This window comes from Rutidosis leptorrhynchoides, chromosome 8 (assembly GCF_046630445.1).
Source record: "Rutidosis leptorrhynchoides isolate AG116_Rl617_1_P2 chromosome 8, CSIRO_AGI_Rlap_v1, whole genome shotgun sequence".
NCBI lineage: Eukaryota > Viridiplantae > Streptophyta > Magnoliopsida > Asterales > Asteraceae > Rutidosis > Rutidosis leptorrhynchoides.
Window position 1 is genome coordinate 310,412,906 of NC_092340.1, and position 24,477 is coordinate 310,437,382.

A 24,477-nucleotide genomic window follows, 5' to 3' on the forward strand; every position below is an offset into this window, starting at 1 on the left:
TCACATCTTGGAGTTTTCTCTGCCGACGGTTTTTATTATATATATATAATTAATATAATTAATTATATATTATATTATATTTATATACATAGTTAACTTGTAATTTTTAGTCCGTTGCGTCGAGCGTTAAGAGTTGACTCTGGTCCCGGTTCCGGATTTTCGAACGTCCTCGCGTACAATTTAATATCTTGTACTTTGCGTTTTGAATCTTGTACTTTTGTAATTTCGAGACGTTTCTTATCAATAATTGGAACCTTTTTGATTGTCTTTTGTACTTTTGAGCTTTTTGGTCGTTTGCGTCTTCAATTCGTCGAATCTGTCTTTTGTCTTCACCTTTTATTATACAAACGAATATCACTTGTAAATAGAACAATTGCAACTAAAAGCTTGTCTTTCTTGAGGAATAATGCTATGAAATATATGTTCGTTTTTAGCATTATCAATGCCTAATTTGCGGCAATGTCCGGGGTTACCGCATTGACTAACGCAATCATTTTTCTTTCAGGTGTTATACAAGCCTGAGATTTCTGGCCGAATGGCTAAATGGGCAGTTGAGTTAGGAGAACATGAAATAAAGTTTTCCTCGTGAAGCGCGGTTAAGGGTCAAATACTTGCGGATTACCTTGCAGAGTTACCTGCGGATGTTGAAGCATCTGCAGAACATCAGGACGCGCCTGTGCCACCTTTGTCACCATGGGAGTTATACACCGATGGTGCCTGCAGCGCGGGTGCATGCGTAATTTTAACTGGACCAGATGGCGAAGAACATACATATGCGCTGCGGTTTAATTTTGCTGTTACGAACAACGAAGCAGAATACGAGGCTTTGTTAGCAGGTATGCGTATTGCGCATAAATTAAATGTTAAAATTCTGCACGCTTACGTGGATTCAAAGCTGGTATGCAGTCAAGTCAGCGGAGACTTCGAAGCGCATGACATAGCCATGCAGCAGTATTTATCGCTTGTTCATAACCTCGCTGACCAGTTTGAGGCTTTTCAAATCTCTCACGTCATGCGGGGGCAAAATAAGAAGGCGGATGCGCTTAGCAAATTGGCTGCTTTGGCCTTTGATCATCTGGGGAAGAAAGTTCTTATAGAAGAGCTGCATGCGAAATCCATTGTTATGATGCCTTTAGTGGCACCTGTTGAGGAATTCAGCTCAACATGGATGACACCTATTATTGCTTTCCTGCGGGACGGCACCTCACATGCGGATTCCGTTGATGCAAAGAAAGTCCGCACTAAGGCACCACTGTACGCCCTTGAGGGTGACATCCTATATCGAAAAAATTATTTAGGACCGCACCTAAGATGTAACATCCCGCCTTTTTCCATTTACTTTTCCGTTATACTAATATAAAGTCCGTTATATGTTTATAACATCTCCCGTTGATACGCGTTTTAAATTATCTCGTTTAGGTAATTCCCGCACCCGAACGAAAGTTGAGGGACTAAACTTGACAAGGGATCAAACCCTTGACTAGGTCAAAGGGTCAACCCCTTTCACCCATTCATTTCCACCTCCATCTCTCTCTCTTTCTCTCTAGCAAGAACACACACCCAAAACCAAATTCATTCAATCATCATCTAAATCCGATCTAGGAGGCTTACAACAAAATAAATTACATATTCGTGATCCTCTCTTCATCCTCTTCATTTTGGTACCAACTTCATCTCGTTTGGGTAACATTTCTAAAACTCTAGATTTCTCTAAATTCGTGTTTTTGACTTGAAATGGTGTTAGTTAGTGTCTATGGCTCATTGTGATGTCGTATATGTAATTTGTATGCTCGATCTCGTTGTTTTAGTGTAACTAGCATGAACTTGAATTTTGGTGTGTTGTTCTTGAATTTTGGATGATCATATGTTGTTAGATGTTAAAAGTTGATGTTTTAATTGTGTTACTAGCATCACTAGCTTCAATTTGATGTGTAGGTTGCCTTAGAAAACTTCATGAACTTGATTAGTGATTTTGGTGAATTTGGGTTAGGGTTTGATGAACTTGAAATGGACTTGTGATGCATTGAATGCCATGGATTATTATTGGTAAGTGTTTAGTTGGATTGTATGCTTGATTACCTTCGAAACGGCATATCATTCATGTAAATTGGTTGCCCGAATCATTGAATTGCATTTATGAACTTGTATGCGGTTAATGTTAAGCATTAGATGCGGTTTTGGTTGTTGTAATAGGTAGATTGATTGATGAAATGTGTTTAGTTGTTTTCCTCGTCAAATTACCTTCCCAACGGTATAAGGTACTTGTCTTGATTGTTTGCGGATCATAAATGGTGATTGTTTGAAGTTAGGTTCGTGCATAAAACTTAAAAACTGCCAGAATTCTCTGCACAGGTACCCGCGCGGCGCGCCATATACCCGCGCGGCGCGCCGATTGGGTCTGTCCAACTTGGTCAATTTTCGAATAATGTTTGCTATGCTACGCACCTCCGATTCACATGTAACTTGTCCTAGCATGTTCATACATGATTAAAAACCTCAGAAAAATAGTTTGGGACACGACCCGAACGTGTTGACTTTTTCGTTGACTTTGACCGACCAAAGTTTGACTTTTTGTCAAACTTAACCAAATGATTTTTGCAACCTTCCTAACTTGTTTATATACTTGTATCTTGCATGAAACTTGACAATTTGATTTCACATGCTCAATAATCGAGTCGTAACGAGCCATAGGACTAATTGAACATCTTTGACCTATCGTGTTTACCGTTATTGATACAAACCTATTGTTTAGGTCAAGACTAGCATTGTTCTTTGCACACGTTTACTTGTCGAAGTACTTTACTACTCGTGCATTCAAGGTGAGATCATAGTCCCACTTTTACTCTTTTTGAACTTATATTGGGATGAGAAAACATAAACGATTCTTTTGAACTAAGTGAACACAAGAACGGGAAAACAAACATTCTACATACGAGTTTAGAACAAAAATCCTCAATTCGATTATCATTAGTTACACTTGCCGGGTGTAAGCGAGAACTTATGTTATATGGCCATATGGGTTGACAACCCTCATCTTTGACGGTTCGCTACCGTCTACGGATGAAATATATTTTCGAGAATCAGTGTTTGTTCTAGCACTAAGTGATGGGGTATACAATGGAAGGAATGTTAAGCTTTGATAATTGGGTGCTCGTGAAACAAACTTTTGGAATGTATTACTATTATTTCATTGATGCAAATCTTGTGGTTCACTTGTACTTACTTACTTAAACCTATGATTTCACCAACGTTTTCGTTGACAGATTTCTATGTTTTTCTCAGGTCCTTGAACGATACATGATACATGCTTCCGCTCATTATTTTGATACTTGCATGGGATGTCGAGTATATATGCATACATGGAGCGTCTTTTGGATACTTTTAAATTGTGTCGCATAAGTTTCAATTGTACTTAAAACTTTGTATCGTAACTTGTGGTGGAACAATTCTTGTAAACTTGAACAACCTTTACATTTGAAATAAATGCGACATATCTTTTGGTCAAACGTTGTTTTAAAGACTTATGACCACGTAACGGGACCTAAGTAGACGGCGCCGTCAATGACGATTTGGTCGGGTCGCTACAGATGGTATCAGAGCGTTGGTTGTAGGGATTTAGAGTTCATTGGTGTCAACCTCGAGTCATAGGGTACATTGGTGAGTCTAGACTACAACCGGCATATAGACTTGAAGTAGGAATTACTTGACTACTTGTGCATTTATACTCGAACGCTTCTACTCATATCTACTCTTAGTTCATCTTAATCTCACGTTGTTTAATTTGATTGACGCGCCACCTTGACTATATGAAATGATGTCGAATGCACATACGAATCAGGGTAATATAATTTCCGGGATTATATTACGGTGACTCATATGAACGTTCCGACATTATGACATAAAGAATTTAAGGCGAGTCGAGGAAAAACTTCTCTTTATCTTTATTCTATATCACGGTTAGTATTATTGAGAATACTAATCAATGATATTCTTGTGTCTTGAAGGAACAATGGCTCCTCGTCGTGTACGCCGCAATGAAACTCCCGAACAAGCTCTCGAACGGATGATAGCTACCGCCGTAGATGCGGCCATGGCCGGTCACTCATCCAACAACAATAATAATAACAACCACAACAACAACAACAACAACAACAACAATGGAGCCGGAAACTCAAACGAGGGATGCTCCTATAAAGCTTTCATGGGGTGCAAACCTCACACTTTTGATGGAACCGGGGGACCGGTCGTGCTCACCCGATGGTTTGAGCAAACGGAAGCCGTCTTTAGCATAAGCGGTTGTCGGGACCAAGACAAGGTCAAATACTCCACTCACACCTTCGCCGGTGTCGCTCTTACATGGTGGAATACTTATGTACAATCGGTGGGTACCGATGAAGCTCATGCCCTCTCTTGGGCCGATCTAAAGGAAAAGATGATTGTTGAATATTTTCCGCGCGAAGAAACCCGAAAGCTTGAGGAAGAACTAAGAGCTTTGAAAGCGGTCGGAAACGATCTTAAAGCTTATAATCAACGCTTCGCCGAACTATCCTTGATGTGTCCTAATCTTGTTAACCCCGAATCTCAAAGGATTGAGCTCTACATGCTCGGTCTTCCAAAAAGCATCAAACAAGGGGTGATGTCATCCAAACCCACTACTCATCAAGCCGCTATGAACATGGCTCGCCAACTAATTGAAACGGTTGACGAAATCGTAGTTCCGGCACCTAAGGCCGAGGATAAATCGGGCGGCAACAAAAGAAAGTGGGAACCCTCCCAATCAAGCAACAACAACTTTGCCAAGAAATCTTTCACTTCCGACGGCAAGAGGGGTTATGCCGGGAACCTACCTCTTTGCAACAAATGCAACAAACATCACTTTGGTGAATGTGGCAAGTTAATTTGCCACCGGTGCCAAGGAGTTGGTCATAAGGCCAACGATTGTAAAAGTGCCACTCCCGTTGCTCGAAAGTGGCCCAATTCACCAAAGACGGGCACTTGTTACGAATGTGGCCAAACGGGTCATTATAGAAATGCATGACCAAAGAAGAAAGATAACCCCAATACGCGCGGCCGAGCTTTCAACATCAACACTGAGGAAGCCCGGGATGACACTGAACTAGTCACGGGTACGTTTCTTCTCAACAATTCTTATGTCTCTTGCTTATTCGATTCAGGTGCCGATAAATGCTTTGTATCCAAGACTTTGACTCATTCTTTTAGCACTCCACCTCTTCCATTAGATACCACTTATACCATTGAAGTGGCTAACGGGAAACTATTAAGTGCCAACACATATTACCGGGGGTGTACGTTAAACATTCTGGGTAAGGAATTTGAAATTGACTTGATACCCATGGAACTAGGAAGCTTTGATGTAATAATCGGTATGAATTGGTTAGTCAAAATGAAATCTCACATTCTTTGTGATCTTAACGCAATCCGAATTCCTATCGAGAATGGTGAACCTTTGATTGTCTATGGCGATAAGAGTTGCACCAGACTCAACCTCGTTTCGTGCCTTAAAGTTAGAAAACTGCTCCGTAAGGGTTGTTTTGCGATCCTTGCCCACGTTAAGAAAGTCGAGTCCGATGAGAAGCATATCGATGATGTGCCAATTGTTAGTGACTTTTCCGATGTATTTCCCGACGAATTGCCGGGTCTTCCACCTCATCGACCGGTTGAATTCCAAATCGATCTTATTCCGGGAGCCGCACCCGTAGCACGTGCACCATATAGACTCGCTCCATCTGAAATGCAAGAATTGCAAAGTCAAATCCAAGAACTACTTGATCGTGGTTTTATCCAACCTAGCCATTCACCTTGGGGCGCTCCGATTTTGTTTGTTAAAAAGAAAGACGGATCCCTACGAATGTGCATTGATTATCGTGAACTAAATAAATTGACGGTTAAGAACCGATATCCTCTTCCTCGCATCGATGACCTCTTTGATCAACTACAAGGGTCTTGTGTATATTCGAAAATCGATCTCCGCTCGGGTTATCATCAATTAAGGGTTAAGGGGGAAGATGTCTCCAAAACCGCTTTTCGAACTCGTTATGGTAGTTATGAATTTCTTGTAATGCCATTTGGTCTCACTAACGCACCGGCGGTGTTCATGGATCTTATGAACCGCGTGTGCAAACCGTATCTTGACAAATTCGTTATCGTGTTCATCGATGATATTTTAGTCTATTCAAAAAGCGAAGAAGAACACGAGGAACACCTCCGACTTGTGCTTGAACTTTTAAGACAAGAACAACTCTATGCCAAATTCTCCAAGTGTGAATTTTGGTTAAAGGAAGTTCAATTTCTTGGTCATGTTGTAAGTGATCAAGGTATTAAAGTCGATCCCACAAAAATCGAAGCCATTAATAAATGGGAGACTCCTACTACTCCTACTCACATTCGTCAATTCTTGGGTCTCGCCGGGTACTATCGTAGATTCATCGAAAATTTCTCTTTGGTTGCACGTCCTCTAACCGCATTGACTCACAAGGGAAAGAAATTCATTTGGGCGACCGAACATGAATCCGCATTCCAAATCTTGAAAACGAAGCTAACCACCGCTCCTATCTTGTCACTTCCCGAAGGCAATGATGACTTTGTTGTATATTGCGACGCCTCGAAACATGGTTTTGGGTGTGTATTGATGCAACGAACGAAAGTCATTGCTTATGCTTCTCGACAACTCAAAATTCATGAACGAAACTATACGACACATGATCTCGAACTCGAAGCCGTCGTCTTTGCACTTAAAATGTGGAGACACTATCTTTATGGAACCAAGAGTACTATCTTTACCGACCACAAAAGTCTCCAACACATTTTCGATCAAAAGCAACTAAACATGAGACAATGACGGTGGATTGAAACTTTGAACGATTACGATTGCGAGCTTCGTTACCATCCCGGGAAGGCAAACGTAGTAGCCGATGCCTTAAGTCGAAAAGAAAGAGCGGTGCCTCTTCGTGTCCGAGCCTTAAACATCACCATTCACACCAACCTTAATAGCCAAATTCGGGTAGCCCAAGATGAGGCTCTCAAGGATGAAAACATCTCTCTCGAACACTTGAACGTCCTCACCTCTCGATTCGAAGTTAAAGAAACCGGACTCCGATATTTCGCCGGAAGAATTTGGGTGCCTAGTTATGGGGATCTACGAAGCCTTATTTTAGATGAAGCCCATAAGTCACGATACTCGATTCACCCCGGTGCCAATAAGATGTACCACGACCTTAAACAACTATATTGGTGGCCGAACATCAAAAGGGACGTAGCTACTTATGTTTCCAAGTGTTTGACATGTTCCAAAGTCAAAGCCGAACACCAAAGACCGTCCGGACTACTTCAACAACCCGAGATCCCGCAATGGAAGTGGGAAAGGATAACGATGGATTTTATCACCAAACTACCAAAAACGACGGGTGGTTATGATACCATTTGGGTTATTGTTGACCGTCTCACCAAATCCGCACACTTCCTTGCCATGAAAGAAACGGACAAAATGGAGAAACTTGCACAACTTTACATTAAGGAGATCGTAGCCCGACACGGTGTACCTTTATCGATTATCTCCGACCGAGATGGCCGTTTCGTTTCTAGATTTTGGCGTACTTTGCAAGAAGCGTTGGGAACGCGTTTAGACATGAGCACCGCATATCATCCTCAAACCGATGGACAAAGCGAACGTACAATTCAAACCTTAGAGGACATGTTACGAGCTTGCGTGGTTGATTTCGGAAAAGCTTGGGACAAGCACTTACCTCTCGCCGAGTTCTCTTACAACAATAGTTATCACGCGAGTATTAAAGCCGCACCTTTTGAAGCGCTATATGGCCGCAGATGTCGTTCACCTCTTTGTTGGGCCGAGGTAGGCGACGTGCAAATCACCGGACCCGAACTCATTCACGAAACCACCGAGAAAATCGTTCAAATCCGAGATAGGCTTAGGACGGCCCGAAGTCGTCAAAAGAGCTATACCGACAAACGACGCAACGATCTTGAATTTCAAGTCGGTGACTGAGTAATGTTAAAAGTCGCACCTTGGAAGGGTGTAATCCGTTTTGGGAAACGCGGGAAGCTAAATCCGCGGTATATTGGTCCTTTCGAAATCTTGGAGCGTATTGGAACCGTTGCTTATCGTTTAGATCTTCCGCCTCAATTGAACTCCGTTCATCCCACCTTCCATGTATCTAACTTGAAAAAGTGTCTTGCCGAACCCGATATCGTCATCCCTCTCGAAGAACTTACTATTGATGACAAATTTCATTTTGTGGAGGAACCGGTTGAAATTGTGGACAACTCCGTCAAGACATTGAAACAAAGCCGAATTCCGATTGTTAAAGTCCGTTGGAACGCCAAAAGGGGACCCGAGTTTACTTGGGAAAGACAAGATCAAATGCAAAGGAAGTATCCTAATCTATTCGTGAATTCGGAAACGCAAGATCTCGAGGAAGAAACAACGACTACTACGCCTACTTAAATTTCGGGACGAAATTTCTTTTAAGGAGTAGGTAATGTAACATCCCGCCTTTTTCCATTTACTTTTCCGTTATACTAATATAAAGTCCGTTATATGTTTATAACATCTCCCGTTGATACGCGTTTTAAATTATCTCGTTTAGGTAATTCCCGCACCCGAACGAAAGTTGAGGGACTAAACTTGACAAGGGATCAAACCCTTGACTAGGTCAAAGGGTCAACCCCTTTCACCCATTCATTTCCACCTCCATCTCTCTCTCTTTCTCTCTAGCAAGAACACACACCCAAAACCAAATTCATTCAATCATCATCTAAATCCGATCTAGGAGGCTTACAACAAAATAAATTACATATTCGTGATCCTCTCTTCATCCTCTTCATTTTGGTACCAACTTCATCTCGTTTGGGTAACATTTCTAAAACTCTAGATTTCTCTAAATTCGTGTTTTTGACTTGAAATGGTGTTAGTTAGTGTCTATGGCTCATTGTGATGTCGTATATGTAATTTGTATGCTCGATCTCGTTGTTTTAGTGTAACTAGCATGAACTTGAATTTTGGTGTGTTGTTCTTGAATTTTGGATGATCATATGTTGTTAGATGTTAAAAGTTGATGTTTTAATTGTGTTACTAGCATCACTAGCTTCAATTTGATGTGTAGGTTGCCTTAGAAAACTTCATGAACTTGATTAGTGATTTTGGTGAATTTGGGTTAGGGTTTGATGAACTTGAAATGGACTTGTGATGCATTGAATGCCATGGATTATTATTGGTAAGTGTTTAGTTGGATTGTATGCTTGATTACCTTCGAAACGGCATATCATTCATGTAAATTGGTTGCCCGAATCATTGAATTGCATTTATGAACTTGTATGCGGTTAATGTTAAGCATTAGATGCGGTTTTGGTTGTTGTAATAGGTAGATTGATTGATGAAATGTGTTTAGTTGTTTTCCTCGTCAAATTACCTTCCCAACGGTATAAGGTACTTGTCTTGATTGTTTGCGGATCATAAATGGTGATTGTTTGAAGTTAGGTTCGTGCATAAAACTTAAAAACTGCCAGAATTCTCTGCACAGGTACCCGCGCGGCGCGCCATATACCCGCGCGGCGCGCCGATTGGGTCTGTCCAACTTGGTCAATTTTCGAATAATGTTTGCTATGCTACGCACCTCCGATTCACATGTAACTTGTCCTAGCATGTTCATACATGATTAAAAACCTCAGAAAAATAGTTTGGGACACGACCCGAACGTGTTGACTTTTTCGTTGACTTTGACCGACCAAAGTTTGACTTTTTGTCAAACTTAACCAAATGATTTTTTGCAACCTTCCTAACTTGTTTATATACTTGTATCTTGCATGAAACTTGACAATTTGATTTCACATGCTCAATAATCGAGTCGTAACGAGCCATAGGACTAATTGAACATCTTTGACCTATCGTGTTTACCGTTATTGATACAAACCTATTGTTTAGGTCAAGACTAGCATTGTTCTTTGCACACGTTTACTTGTCGAAGTACTTTACTACTCGTGCATTCAAGGTGAGATCATAGTCCCACTTTTACTCTTTTTGAACTTATATTGGGATGAGAAAACATAAACGATTCTTTTGAACTAAGTGAACACAAGAACGGGAAAACAAACATTCTACATACGAGTTTAGAACAAAAATCCTCAATTCGATTATCATTAGTTACACTTGCCGGGTGTAAGCGAGAACTTATGTTATATGGCCATATGGGTTGACAACCCTCATCTTTGACGGTTCGCTACCGTCTACGGATGAAATATATTTTCGAGAATCAGTGTTTGTTCTAGCACTAAGTGATGGGGTATACAATGGAAGGAATGTTAAGCTTTGATAATTGGGTGCTCGTGAAACAAACTTTTGGAATGTATTACTATTATTTCATTGATGCAAATCTTGTGGTTCACTTGTACTTACTTACTTAAACCTATGATTTCACCAACGTTTTCGTTGACAGATTTCTATGTTTTTCTCAGGTCCTTGAACGATACATGATACATGCTTCCGCTCATTATTTTGATACTTGCATGGGATGTCGAGTATATATGCATACATGGAGCGTCTTTTGGATACTTTTAAATTGTGTCGCATAAGTTTCAATTGTACTTAAAACTTTGTATCGTAACTTGTGGTGGAACAATTCTTGTAAACTTGAACAACCTTTACATTTGAAATAAATGCGACATATCTTTTGGTCAAACGTTGTTTTAAAGACTTATGACCACGTAACGGGACCTAAGTAGACGGCGCCGTCAATGACGATTTGGTCGGGTCGCTACATAAGGTGTATTGGTCCAAAAGAGGCAGAGGAGGTTATACGCGAGGTGCATGAAGGTGCATGCGCTCTTCATTCGGAGCACAGGTCTATTGTGTCAAAAATTATGCGGCTAGGTTATTATTGGCCCACTATGTACGCAGATACCGCGTGCATAGTTAAGCAATGCGAATCTTGCCAAATACATGCACCTATCAGCAGAGCACCTGCGCATCCAATGATACCAGTCTCCTCACCATGGCATTTTGCAAATGGGCAATTGACATAGTCGGACCATTTCCAAAAGGCCGAGGTAATATTATCATTTATTTTATACCATATGCTATTTACGTCAGTATCTTACGCATACTCTGCACATGCAGGAAACATCAAATTCTTGATTGTTGCAATCGACTATTTCACTAAGTGGGTTGAAGCGTGACCGCTGTAAATAATTTCAGGAAAGAGGGTGCGAAATTTTGTATGGAAAGACATTGTTTGTCGATTCGGCATACCAAACGAAATCGTTAGTGATAACGGTACACAGTTTGCGGGGGATCCTTTTCGTAGTTGGTGCGCGGAGCTTAATATTAAGCAAACTTTTACTTTCGTTGAGCATCCGCAGGCGAATGGCCAGTGCGAAGTCACCAACCGGGATATAGTGACCGGAATCAAAGCTAGATTGGGTCATGGTCGCATTGGTTGGGTGGATGAACTACCAAAAGTTTTGTGGGTGCATAGAACAACACCAAAAGCAAGCACTGGTGAGACTCCGTTCAGTTTGGTCAGAAGCTGTTGTGCCCGCAGAAATTGGGGTACCAACGTTCCGCATACATAATTTTGACGAGCAAAATTACTCAGAAGCTTTGTGGGAAAATCTTAACTTGCTGGAAGAACGCAGACTCTCTGCGGCAATAAACGAAGCCAATAATAAGCAGAAAATTGCAAAGTACTACAATCAGCGTGTGCGTTCGCGCTCTTATAAGTGCGGGGACTTAGTTTGGCGTCAGAACGACGCAAGTCATGCAGAGGATACTAGGAAACTGGGCCCTCATTGGGAGGGTCCATACAGGGTAGCGAAAGCAAGCAACACCGGGGCATACCATCTCGAGACATTAGATGGAAAACCTGTGAAACGCACGTGGCACGCGACGTTATTGAAAAAATGTTATATGTAGCTGGATGGACCTGATCACTCCAATTTGTTTTAGCACATTGTTTTTTCTATGTATTTTCCGTCCGTTTGGATGTGTCACGGATGTATTCATGATTAATACAAATTAAATATTTACTCGCGCATACTTTTGTTGTTTATTTTTTTCTTCTTTGTATGCGGTTCCTGCGTACTTAAGGGGTGTCCTCTAGCCTACGTGCGGCAGAAGCCTGTTTGGTTACAAGGCTAGACATCAACGGCAGGCGAAGGGAATTGGTTTTCTCCTAGCCAAGCGCCACGCAGACTAGATGGCTGCCAAGTCGACTTAAAAATACAAGCATTGGTTTGCTTGTGCGTAATTACTCTCGCATTAGTTTGCTTGAGGAACTCTTAAGTGTAAAAGCATTGGTTTGTTTTTAGTTGCGTTGCTTACCATACAGCTAAAGTGCACCTCTAGCACATGACAAAGCAATAACGCAGTAGCTTTTGAGTCTAAATTGTTAAAGGTAAAATTGCTAAAGTATTGGTTTATTTTACGCAGTACCTGTGTATGCGCACGAGTTTTGGTTAACGATGCGCATGGGCATGCGGTTCATTTTTTGTTTTGATTCGCGATACATAAAAAATTAATACATCACACATGCATAACACAAAAGTATATACATTAATTCAATTATTACAAATTATCATTGTTTCAAACGCCTGCCCAACACGGGACTTAGGGCTCCAAAAAAAAAATGTAATTACAACTGCCTGCCTGAGCATAGGAGGCTAAGCGTTCAAACTAATAATCCTCCTTGAGGAACCCATCTACTGACATGTTCGGATCCGCAGCGAAGGCATTGATTAGCGGGATTGGGATGGCTGTGATGGCTTCTTCCGCTTCCATGAGCGCCGCGGCCGTACCCTCCTTTAACTTCTTCTGTACAATGTCGGGGTACGGTGGTGTCAGACCGCAAGCTTGGATCACCTCAAGCACCGCCTTGTTGACTTCATGGTCCTTCACCGCATCAACATAAGCGTTGAACTTGTCAGATACGGGCCCTGAATCCATCACCTTCTGCGCAATGGTGGGAAGGGCGGTGCGAAGCTTTAGTAAGTCCGCCTCTGCAAGCTCGCGGCCAGTCACCGCATCATCCTTCTCCCTTGTCACCCTTTCGAGCTCCAACCGCAGGCGCTCCGCCTCCCCCTTAGCTTGGTCAACTTCGCCAACCAACTCGCGGCTCTTCTTTCTTTCCTCGATCAGGGCAGTTTTTGTTTCTGCCGCAGTCAGCTCCACCGCTTTGCGCGCCTCTTCCGCGGTATCCCTGTCTTTCTTAACCTGATCAACCCCGCCTGCAGTAGCCCTAGTTCTGTTTCTTTATGCAGGGCCAGTTAGAATATATTGGTGGAGCGGCGGGCTTGATCAGCAAACATACCGAAGAACACGAGGCCGTTCTGGATAAAGGCATTGTGCGCCTGGTTGAACGGCAGCGCGGCCAGTTGATTGCGAAATTCTGCAGGGAAAATTTGTTGCAGGAACGCCGATTGCTCTGCGGCATTTTCAGCGGATGATTGGGTGAGCTGGTTGAGGTTGGCCAGGCAGAAGCTACCATGAGGAGGAGTTGGCGTCGAATCCGAGTCCACATGTATCGCCTTGTCCCTTGACGTGGCGGTGGCTTCGAGCTCCGGGTTGACCTGCGGTGGAGTCTGATGCGTCTCCTCGACATGCTATGCGTATTAGTAATTGGTTAAATGCATGTAAACTCAAGTGTGCGGTATACACGCAGTAGGGAAACGCTTACCGGAAGGCGGGGGAGGTAGGTCCGCAGAACGTGGCTCGATGGGAACGAATTTATCGTTCCGCATGTCCTCCCTCTGTTTGGGAGTGAGCTCTTTCTTCTTCAGCTGGGTTGCGGGGGCTTCGGCAGTCTTGCGTTTGTTGCCGGAGGCGGCAGGTTTCGGCTCCGCGTTTTCGCCGGACTTCTCCTGCTCTAGCTGTTTGTTAACATCTTCCTTGCGGAAGGAGATTCCGGCAATCTCCTCCACAGTCAGTACTCTCTTCATCTTCATCTCTGCAAACAAACGCACATGCGTTAGAACATGTGAATATATAGCAAACTGTTATGTTAGTACGTGATTATACTATTCCTCCCCTTTCCATTCGGCCCGATTATGGCTGGACGCACGTCCTCCCATGGCCAGTGTGCGGATATCTTCCCTAACCGCAACATCACGTTTCCGTATGACCGGTGCACCAGCTGTGCGTTAGCGCACTCCGCCAATAGCTTTGTTTCCTCATCATCAAGGACCGGGGTTTTGTTCACATCTTTCTCCACATTTTCGCACCAGATAAGCGTTTGCGGGAAATTGGCACCAACTACAGATTGGTCAACGAAAAAGAAAGTTTCTTTCCAGTGACCCGCATTCGATTTTGGGGTTTTGGTGAAATTTTGACGGGCGAAGAAGGTGAACCAGGATTTATGGTGATTGGCTAAGCGGTATAGATGGCAGAAAACCTTAACCAAAGGTACCTTGTTGAGTGCGATGCACCACATCTCAAACAGTACTATCTTGCATATGGCGTAAGGGTGTAGCTGCCCTAATCCCACTCTGAAGTGATCTAAAACGCCCAGGAAGAAGTCGGAGGGAGGAACTCTAAAGTTACCATGCTTAAACGCATGCTCATATATAGCTACCTTGTTCTCCGGTGGTGAATGAGCACGTTGGTTAGACAGGGGTGGCACCGAATTGTACTGTGCTAGCAGTGGGTATTGTTTCACTAATGAATCAATATTCTTCTCTATAATAGACACTACGCTATCTACATAAGTCTCGTTAGCCTTAGTCATTTTCTATGAGTAATCGGAAGAGTACTAACCTTTAAATGTTGGTCGGAATGTTTGGATTTTGATCGGAATTGAAAATGGCACCGTATCGAGGAAGCTTGACGTAGAAAAATGGAAATGTGTGTGAATGGGGTCTATTTATAGTGAAGATTGGGAGTCATGGGGTGGGATGGTGTGATCGTGGCTGTACACGTGTTACGCAATCAACGGATAGCATTTTCTTTACGCGCGTGGATGCCAGTTGGGTATGATTCACTAGGAGCGTGTGCCTGCCACACGCCTGACAACTGCCACTTTACGTCTTGTCAGCCGAATGGGCTTCTGCAATAGTGACAGACATTTAATGACCTCGAAACGCACGCGGAAAAGTAAATGCTAGCCGTTTTCTTGTTTTTTTTTCATTCGCTTAATAGTTTGATATCATATGTCTTGCGTCATATAACATCAAACTGGGGGGACATAATGATACCGCAACCCACATGCGCCATGTATACGTATGCGGGCACTCGCTAGCATGCGTATGCGTGTGCTTGTATGCGTTATGCGGATTCGCATCGAATGCCTTCGTTCCCGGTACGTCGGTTACTTGGTAATCAAGTCAGTATGTTTTCCATAATTATATCCGTGATTCGGGGGAGTTAGTTATGGACGAGATTATCATTATCTTGGATGGTTCTAGACTTAGGGTTTGCCTATATATACAAACCCTAATTATCATTCTAATGACAATCACGTTACGTAACCATCATCTGCTACACGTCTTACGTAACCAGCATCATCTAGCATCTTCTCAAGGTTAATAGGTTAGTTTCTCGTTAACTGGCACCTACAACCTTACTTGGGGCCTTCTGGTCGATGACCTGTCATCGAAGGTGGACTTAATCACTTGGCCACCCCGCCGACATCATCATGTCGGCCAGGGTTATTCACGGTAGCCGAACCGGGGAGCCTTGTTCTAAGATCCTTAAACCCCCCTTTAACGTATTGAGCAGACATATTAAACCCTGTGGTAAAAATATGCATGATCAATTATTATCATGTTAGTCTAGAAGTGGGGGGGAGGGTTACTTGAAGTTTCATGTTATATAATTGAAGAGACTTGTATATTACATGTTTCATACATTTTTTTTCTTCCGAAAAACTAGGAAATTTTATTATAAACCGAGGCACTTCAACAAAACAATGAAGATCAAAACACGAACAAACAAGAACGATCTAAACAGAAACAAACACACCAGAGTGTCACGGACTTATCTCGATAAGCTCACGTGCGGCACTTAGTCTCTACTAAGTCAGCCTTTCTCGGACCTTATAACGATTCAAGTAACCAAAAGAGAAAATATTATAGAACAAGTGGAATTGAAGAAAATACTTATATTGCTTGAGAATGCTTTACAAGAGAGAATGTTTGAGATTTGAGGTGTGGTGTGCCAAATGAGACCACCCCTATTTATACTACTTCTAACACAAAATGGATGGCTAAGATTAATCTAAATCAATGGTTAGGATCTAAGTACTAGAAACTTCAAGTATATACATGGAGATAGATGTTTCCATGAACATTCCATACCATTCCATGGAAGAACTCATGGGAAAGTTCTAGGGAGCTTCCATGATGTTCTTGGGCCTTCCATGAAATTCTTGGGTTAAAACCCTTAATTGGGTCATAATCTTAGTGGGTTGGGCCACAAACTTATTGGGTTGTGACATTCTCCCCCACCTAAGCTCGCGACGTCCTCGTCGTGTGATCCTCGTGATACTTCTTGATTTTGTCTGTGAACTGCCACAATAAGTCTTCGGCTTCCCAGCTTGCTTCACTATCGGGCAAGTTACGCCACTTAACCAGGTATTCTCTATAGCTCGGCACACCTCGTCTCCGTACCGTTCGATGCAACAAGATATCTTCCACTTCACGATCGAACGAAGTCGCAACTGCCATTGGTGCTCGTTTGGAAACTCCTCGTTCTGGGTCTTCCTCGTCCCCATGATAAGGTTTTAGAAAACTTACGTGGAAGACTGGATGAATCTTTAATTTGGGCGGTAGTTGAACTCGATAAGATACATTCCCAACACGTCCAATTACCGGGAATGGGCCTTCATATCTCCGGATCAATCCTTTGTGCACCTTCCTAAATGTTTTGAATTGTTGAGGTAAAAGCTTCACCATCACTTGGTCCCCAACTTTGAACTCAACATGTCGTCTTTTCTCATCCGCCCATTTCTTCATTTTCTTGGCCGCCTTATCTAGTGATGCTCGCGCCAAGTCGGCTTGTTCGTGCCACTCCTTCATCGTTCTATAAGCGGCTGGGCTGCTTCCATCATATGAAGCGGCCAAAGCATTCGGGGTCAATGGTTGGCGTCCTGTCACCAACTCAAAAGGACTCTTCCCCGTGGACTCACTCCTTTGCATGTTATAAGAGAACTGAGCAATATCAAGAAGCTTAGCCCAATCATGTTGATTTGCACTTACATAGTGTCGAAGATAGAGCTCCAATAGTGCATTCACCCTTTCCGTCTGTCCGTCTGTTTGGGGATGAAAACTCGTGGAGAAATTCAAGTCCGTCCCCATGATCTTGAACAACTCCATCAAAAAACGCCCTGTGAACCTCGGATCTCGATCACTTACTATCACATGCGGTATCCCCCAATACTTCACCACATTCTTGAAAAATAGTTTTGCGGTTTCATCCGCGGTAACTTCGGATGATGCGGCTATGAAGGTACCATACTTAGAAAACCGGTCTACCACGACTATAATACTCCCACACCCTTCCGACTTAGGTGAGCAAGTAATGAAGTCCATGGAAACACTCTCCCATGGTCCTTTCGGTGTAGGTAGCGGCTGTAATAGTCCTCCTGGTTGGCGTTGCTCTATCTTATCTTGTTGGCATATTAGGCATGTTCGCACGTACGTCTCTACGTCGTCTTCCATCCTTGGCCAATAATAAGTGCCTTCTACTAATGCCAGTGTCCTCTTGATACCTGGATGACCAGCCCACTTTGAATCATGACACTCCTTCAAGATTGTCCGTCTAAGATCACCCCACTTAGGCACATATAACCGGTCTCCTTTGGTGAATAATAGATCACCCTTGAGCCAAAACCTTCGCGTTTTCCCATCTCGAGCCAATCCAACAAGGTTTTTGGCTATAGAATCATGCTCTAATCCCTCCTTTATACGATCTTGAAGGAAGAATTGTGGTTTTGTGATCGCTGCAAACTCCGCCTTACGACTTAGGGCATCAGCTACCACATTGGCTTTCCCAGGCTTATACTCCAACACATAGTCAAATTCGGCTAGGAAGTCTTGCCAACGAGCTTGTTTGGGACTCAACTTCTTTTGGGTTTGAAAATAACTCGTTGCCACATTATCCGTCTTAATCACGAACCTTGATCCCAAAAGATAATGCCTCCATGTCCTCAGACAATGAACCACTGCCGTCATCTCCTTCTCCTGCACAGTGTACTTCCTTTCCGCCTCGTTAAGTTTTCGGCTTTCGAACGCGATTGGGTGACCCTCTTGCATTAGAACTCCTCCAATAGCAAAGTCCGATGCGTCTGTGTGTAACTCGAACGGAATGGTCACATCCGGAAGTCTCAACACCGGTTCTTTCATGACCGCTCCTTTCAACTCTTCGAATGCTGCTTGACATTTCTCATCCCACAACCAAGCTTTGTTCTTCTTTAACAATTCTGTCAATGGAGCCGCTTTCGCCGAGTATCCCTTGATAAAACGACGATAGTAGTTTACTAAACCAAGAAAAGATCGTAAATCAGTCACCTTCATTGGTGCCTCCCACTCTTGAATTGCCTTGACCTTAGCCCCGTCCATGAGTAACTTCCCATTTTTAATTCGATGTCCAAGAAAATCCACCTCCTCTAATCCGAATGAACATTTCTCTAGCTTCACATACAACTCGTTGTCCCTTAGTACTTGGAATACTTGCTTCAAGTGCCTCACATGATCTTCCATGGTATCGCTATACACGACTATGTCATCCAGGTACACCACGACAAACTTGTCGAGGAACGGGTGGAATAATTTGTTCATCAAAGTACAAAATGTGGCAGGGGCATTGGTTAAACCAAAGGGCATGACTAGGAATTCATAAGCGCCATACCTCGTCACGCATGTGGTTTTAGCCTCATCTCCTTCGGCAATTCGGACTTGATAATATCCCGATCTCAAGTCTAACTTGGAGAAGTATCTCGCCTTCCCAAGTTGATCGAACAAATCAGCAATAAGTGGGATTGGGTATTTGTTCTTGATAGTTACCTTGTTGAGTGCCCGGTAATCTATACACATCCGCAAGGACCCATCCTTCTTTCTTTGAAATAGCACCGGAGCACCATACGGGGATTTTGACGGTCGGATGTATCCCGCATCCAGCAACTCCTTGAGTTGTCTTCGCAACTCCTCTAACTCGGGTGGTGGCATTCGGTATGGGGCTTTGGAAGGTGGTTTTGATCCCGGCTCCAACTCGATCGCATGGTCAACCTCCCTCCTAGGTGGTAACTTCTTTGGTAACTCCTTGGGCATGACATCCTTGAACTCATTGAGGACCTTCTCAATCTCCTTGGGTACCTCTAGTTTTACCTTATCTTCGACCGTCTCTTGCTTTGCTACCGCTAAATAGCATGTCTCATTCTTATTGTACCCCTTCTTGAATTGCATGGCCGAAAGTGACTTGGATGCACTCTTGCTTCCACGTTCGGTTGACACCATACAAGTCTTCTCACCATCCAAGATACACAGTGAATTAGCAAACGGCATAGGGAAACCGCGTACCTTATCTAGGAACTCCATCCCAAGTACTAACTTAAAGTCGTCCATAGGCACGACTGAGAGATCAATCATTCCTTCCCATTCTCCAATCTTCACATATACGTCTTTAGCCACCCCACTAATCGGTCTGGCACTCGTGTTCACCGTCTTCATCATGCCACTCTCTTTTGTTTCCTTAAGTCCTAGCCTTTTGGCTTCATCAGTGGAGATAAAGTTATGAGTTGCTCCCGTATCCACCAAAGCTCGTACCCGATCTCCACAAATGTTAATATCTACGAATTGGAGTCCTTTAGCCACTACCTTGGGTATCTCCGTCTTGGCCTTGATTGCGTTGAGGATATGCATTGATCCTATGCACCGCTCCTCATCCTGACAACCCGCCTTTTGAGCTTCCATAGCATGAAGGCTAGCTTTCTTCGGACAATCTCGGGCTCTATGCGGTCCATCACATATGAAACATCCATCATTCTTGTAAGAAGTTTTTATGCTCTTGTTATTCCCGGTTGGTGGCTTACGTGTATTATCATTCCTTGATTGGGCGGGCTTATCTCCCCCACCTTTCTCATGGCTCACCTTCTTATCTTTTGACTTGAACGAATCTTTCCTATTAGCATGATCGACTAGTGCCTCCGCTTGAGCAATTGCGGTGGCAAGGTCTTGGACTCCTCGTCTCTCCAACTCCGTTTTAGCCCAAGGTTGCAAACCATCGAGAAAATAGAAGAGGAGAATATCATCGGGAATATTTGGGACCTCCAGGCTAAGGTTCGTGAATTCTTTAATATACTCCCGAATCGTCCCGGAATGATGTAATTTACGTAGACGACTCATCGCATCCTTTTGAGCATTCTTGGGGTAGAATTGATTCTTAAGTTCAGTAAGGAAATCATCCCAAGTATCAATAGTAACCGTACCTTTCTCGATATCTCCATATCGACGACGCCACCATAACGCTGCGGTATCCTTCAGGTAACGGGTTGCCGTCTTGATCTTCATTGCATCATCCACTATGTTGACTCCCTCCAAGTATTGTTCCATCTCCCATATAAAATCATCAACCGCTCGGGCTTCCCGCTTCCCCATGAACGGTGACGGCTTGGGAACGTCCACCTTCGGATCATTGCATCCAGTGTTGCTACCCCCACTAGCCATGAATCTCAAACAAGAGTTCATGTTGGTTTGTAAATCCACGAGGCGTTGGTGAATAGTGGAGACCTCCCCCTCCATTTCGCCTCGCAACTTCGTAATCTCACCCATGAGCATACCCCTTAAGTCATGGATCTCACGTCGCATGTCAACGTCTAGCACGTTGATTGCACTCTTGCAATCATCTTTCAATTCGTCAAAGTCCCCGTCCAAACCATCCAAACGTTGGTGGACGTCTTCGACCTTTGCTTTCACGTCGTCCATGGATGTCTCTACATCCATGATCCTCTTGTCCAAGTTTGCGACAAAGTCTTTGGACATACCTCGGTTCTTCTTGGCTCCTTGTCGAGTCTCTACCCGACCACGAGTCTCATCACCCATCACACCACTTGTTGCGCTCACATTCTTCTCGGTCTCGGTTGCCATCTCCTTGAATCGACCTTGCTCTTGATACCAAATGTCACGGACTTATCTCGATAAGCTCACGTGCGGCACTTAGTCTCTACTAAGTCAGCCTTTCTCGGACCTTATAACGATTCAAGTAACCAAAAGAGAAAATATTATAGAACAAGTGGAATTGAAGAAAATACTTATATTGCTTGAGAATGCTTTACAAGAGAGAATGTTTGAGATTTGAGGTGTGGTGTGCCAAATGAGACCACCCCTATTTATACTACTTCTAACACAAAATGGATGGCTAAGATTAATCTAAATCAATGGTTAGGATCTAAGTACTAGAAACTTCAAGTATATACATGGAGATAGATGTTTCCATGAACATTCCATACCATTCCATGGAAGAACTCATGGGAAAGTTCTAGGGAGCTTCCATGATGTTCTTGGGCCTTCCATGAAATTCTTGGGTTAAAACCCTTAATTGGGTCATAATCTTAGTGGGTTGGGCCACAAACTTATTGGGTTGTGACAAGAGTCAAACCACAAGGACACCAATTATAGCATGTTTCATATACATACATATAAAATCATTGCATTTCGCTTGTTTTATAGATTTGTTGATGCTGATTAACTGTACAGTAATTCAAAATATAATAATCACTTGCTTTATTAAAAAAAAAAAAAAATATATACATACATAAAATATAAATATAACTGATAATGACTGACATAATTGTAGGTTCACCAAGTCATAAGAATTGGAAGTCATAAGTCATGCCTAACATGCAAGAAAATTCACAAAGAAGCTATAAGAAATTGGAAACATTCTGCTTGACTTAAAAGTAATTATTATGGAGTTCCACTTGGATTTAAAGTAATAGAAGTTTGAAAATAAAGCCCATTTCAACTTTTACATAATACGTAGTAATATGTTTAATTAACTGTTGTTTGCTTTTGAGTTTTTATTCCAATAAAAGGAATAAAAATCAGGGAGATAAGAAGGAAAAAGAAACAGAACTTCAACATTGCAACGTGTGTGTTCAGGCACTCTTTTGAGGTGACACGGAGTGGTCGTTCTGAGAGGCGGAGCGAGGAATTCCGGTTAAGCGTGGCTTTAACTTATTTTAAAATGACAACAATAGATTATCATATTCGACCATAATATCAGTACCTTGATTAACGAATAACGAGGTAGTGTAGATACAAGAAATTTCTAAACATTAAATTTATGACCGCTGCATTTTATTGATTTTCAGTTGATATGATAAATTTAATTTTTTTAATTAAATGATAGTAGAATTAAATAAAATAATAGATTACTACTTACTATTACTAAACTTATAATAATGATAATAAAAGATAAATATCAAAGGAATATGTATGTAAACATAACATACTACGGAGTAGGACTAAATTATCGGAAAAATTGTTTGAAAATGCATCGTACTTTTACCATATTTCTATTGTATGTATCCAACTTTCAGATCTTCTATTATATGCATTTAACTTTCTAAATTGTTCTATTGTATGTATTTAACCTGTTATAATAGGTAAACTTCCATTCACTTCAACTTTTTTTTCTATACAAAATTACATTATTGATCCCTCATGTTTATTATATTTGCATCATCTGTTTTTTCTTGACAAAATAACTTTTTTCTTTTATCTTCATCTTCCCAACATTACAAACTTAAATTGGAAGTCACAATTTAGTAAGTTAAATGCATACAATAGGAGATTTGAAAGTTGGATGCATACAATAGGAATATGGTGAAAGTTCGATGCATTTCCAATTAATTTTCCCTAAATTATATTTAGAAATTAAATTAAATATATTTTAAAATTTGGAAATATACGTATGATGGAGTAGGACAGAATATTGGCACATTTCCGCACTTTTGCTGAATACTAGGGAGTAAAACATAAGTATGAAGTGTTTTTTATATTTAATTGATAAAGTAGCTAGATCTCTAAACTTTTAGTGGACTAAATTAGATGTAATATGAAATTGTCAAATACTACTAGACTAGTTGGGCCTTCAGGGTGGCTGGGCACCACCCAGACCCCCTCTGTCTCCGCCATTGGTCGTTCTCGTTCTATGCAAACTATTTGAGTAACGAACCGAAAACTCCCGTCTCGTCGTCTTCAACCCCATCATGACTTCCACTTGGTTTTGTCGCTTTTAGTCTAAACCCGTTCAATATGCACTAACAAGAAATTCAACAGCAAATTCAACATCTACAAGAACTACATCAACTTCAACAATCACTCAGGTTAACACCACAACCGGCTTTTTAACAAACTCAAACAGAACAAAGCTAACAAAAAACTCAACAACAAAACCCAACAACAAATTGAGCAACAAATCGAAAAAAGTCAAGAAAAGGAAGCTGGTGGTTTAAGGAAAAAAAGAAGCCATGCACGAAAAGGCAAGGATAAACAATGAGAACTGGAGAACAAAAATGTGTAGACATCATAAGAAGAATTTGGTTAGACCAGTGTTTGACTGATTCGACCGAGGATCTGATTACCGTAAACTCTCAAAAACGATCATCATTATGGGCAGCGTAGCGAAAAAGTTCAACGATAACAATCGCGGATGGTTTCGAGGTGAAGATGCGTTATTTGGGTAAATGGAGATATTTGGACAAAGGATGTAAGGAGAAAGATTGATAACGTAGAGGTTTACGAGATGAGGAAGATGAAGACGCAATCGGAACGATTGATATCACATACGATTGGGCTAACACGTTTTTTGGTGATGATCCGATTTCAAGATCCATAGGAGTATCAAGTAAGGAAAGCGGCTAGGAGTTCTGCATCTTCTGAAGCGACATCTTCTCATGGAACAAACTCTTCAAATTTTGAGGAATTAATTGAAGAAGTAAACACATACAAGAACACGGTTGCACAGTAAAAGATTGCACAAATGGACGCAAATACACATACGAGCGTATGAAAGGCGTGGCCAATGCCACAAACTTTATCGGATCATGTTAGGACACAAATTTAGTGACGTATGTTGTGGTGTAAGGGAGATGGTTGGATCATATAAATACTATCTCCTCACTTAGTTAAACTACTTTTTCCCTCATTTTGTCTCCTACACTTACACCATCACTTTCACCTAGTTAACCAAATCACACTCACCTTGTAAGCCTCACACTTAATGAATTGTGACTAATAGTTGTGTATCAATTCAGTTTCATCTTCATCATTATAACTCATACACATACTTTCATACATATAGATATATACAGTATATACGCATACATATATTCATCCTAATCTTCATCATAACCTTAACATAAGCACGAATTCATGTTAATCTAGTGTTTGAGCTTGGTATCAGAGCATAGTTAGCTAACCTATATTGTTCCAGATCCATCAATTCGTGTTAATTCA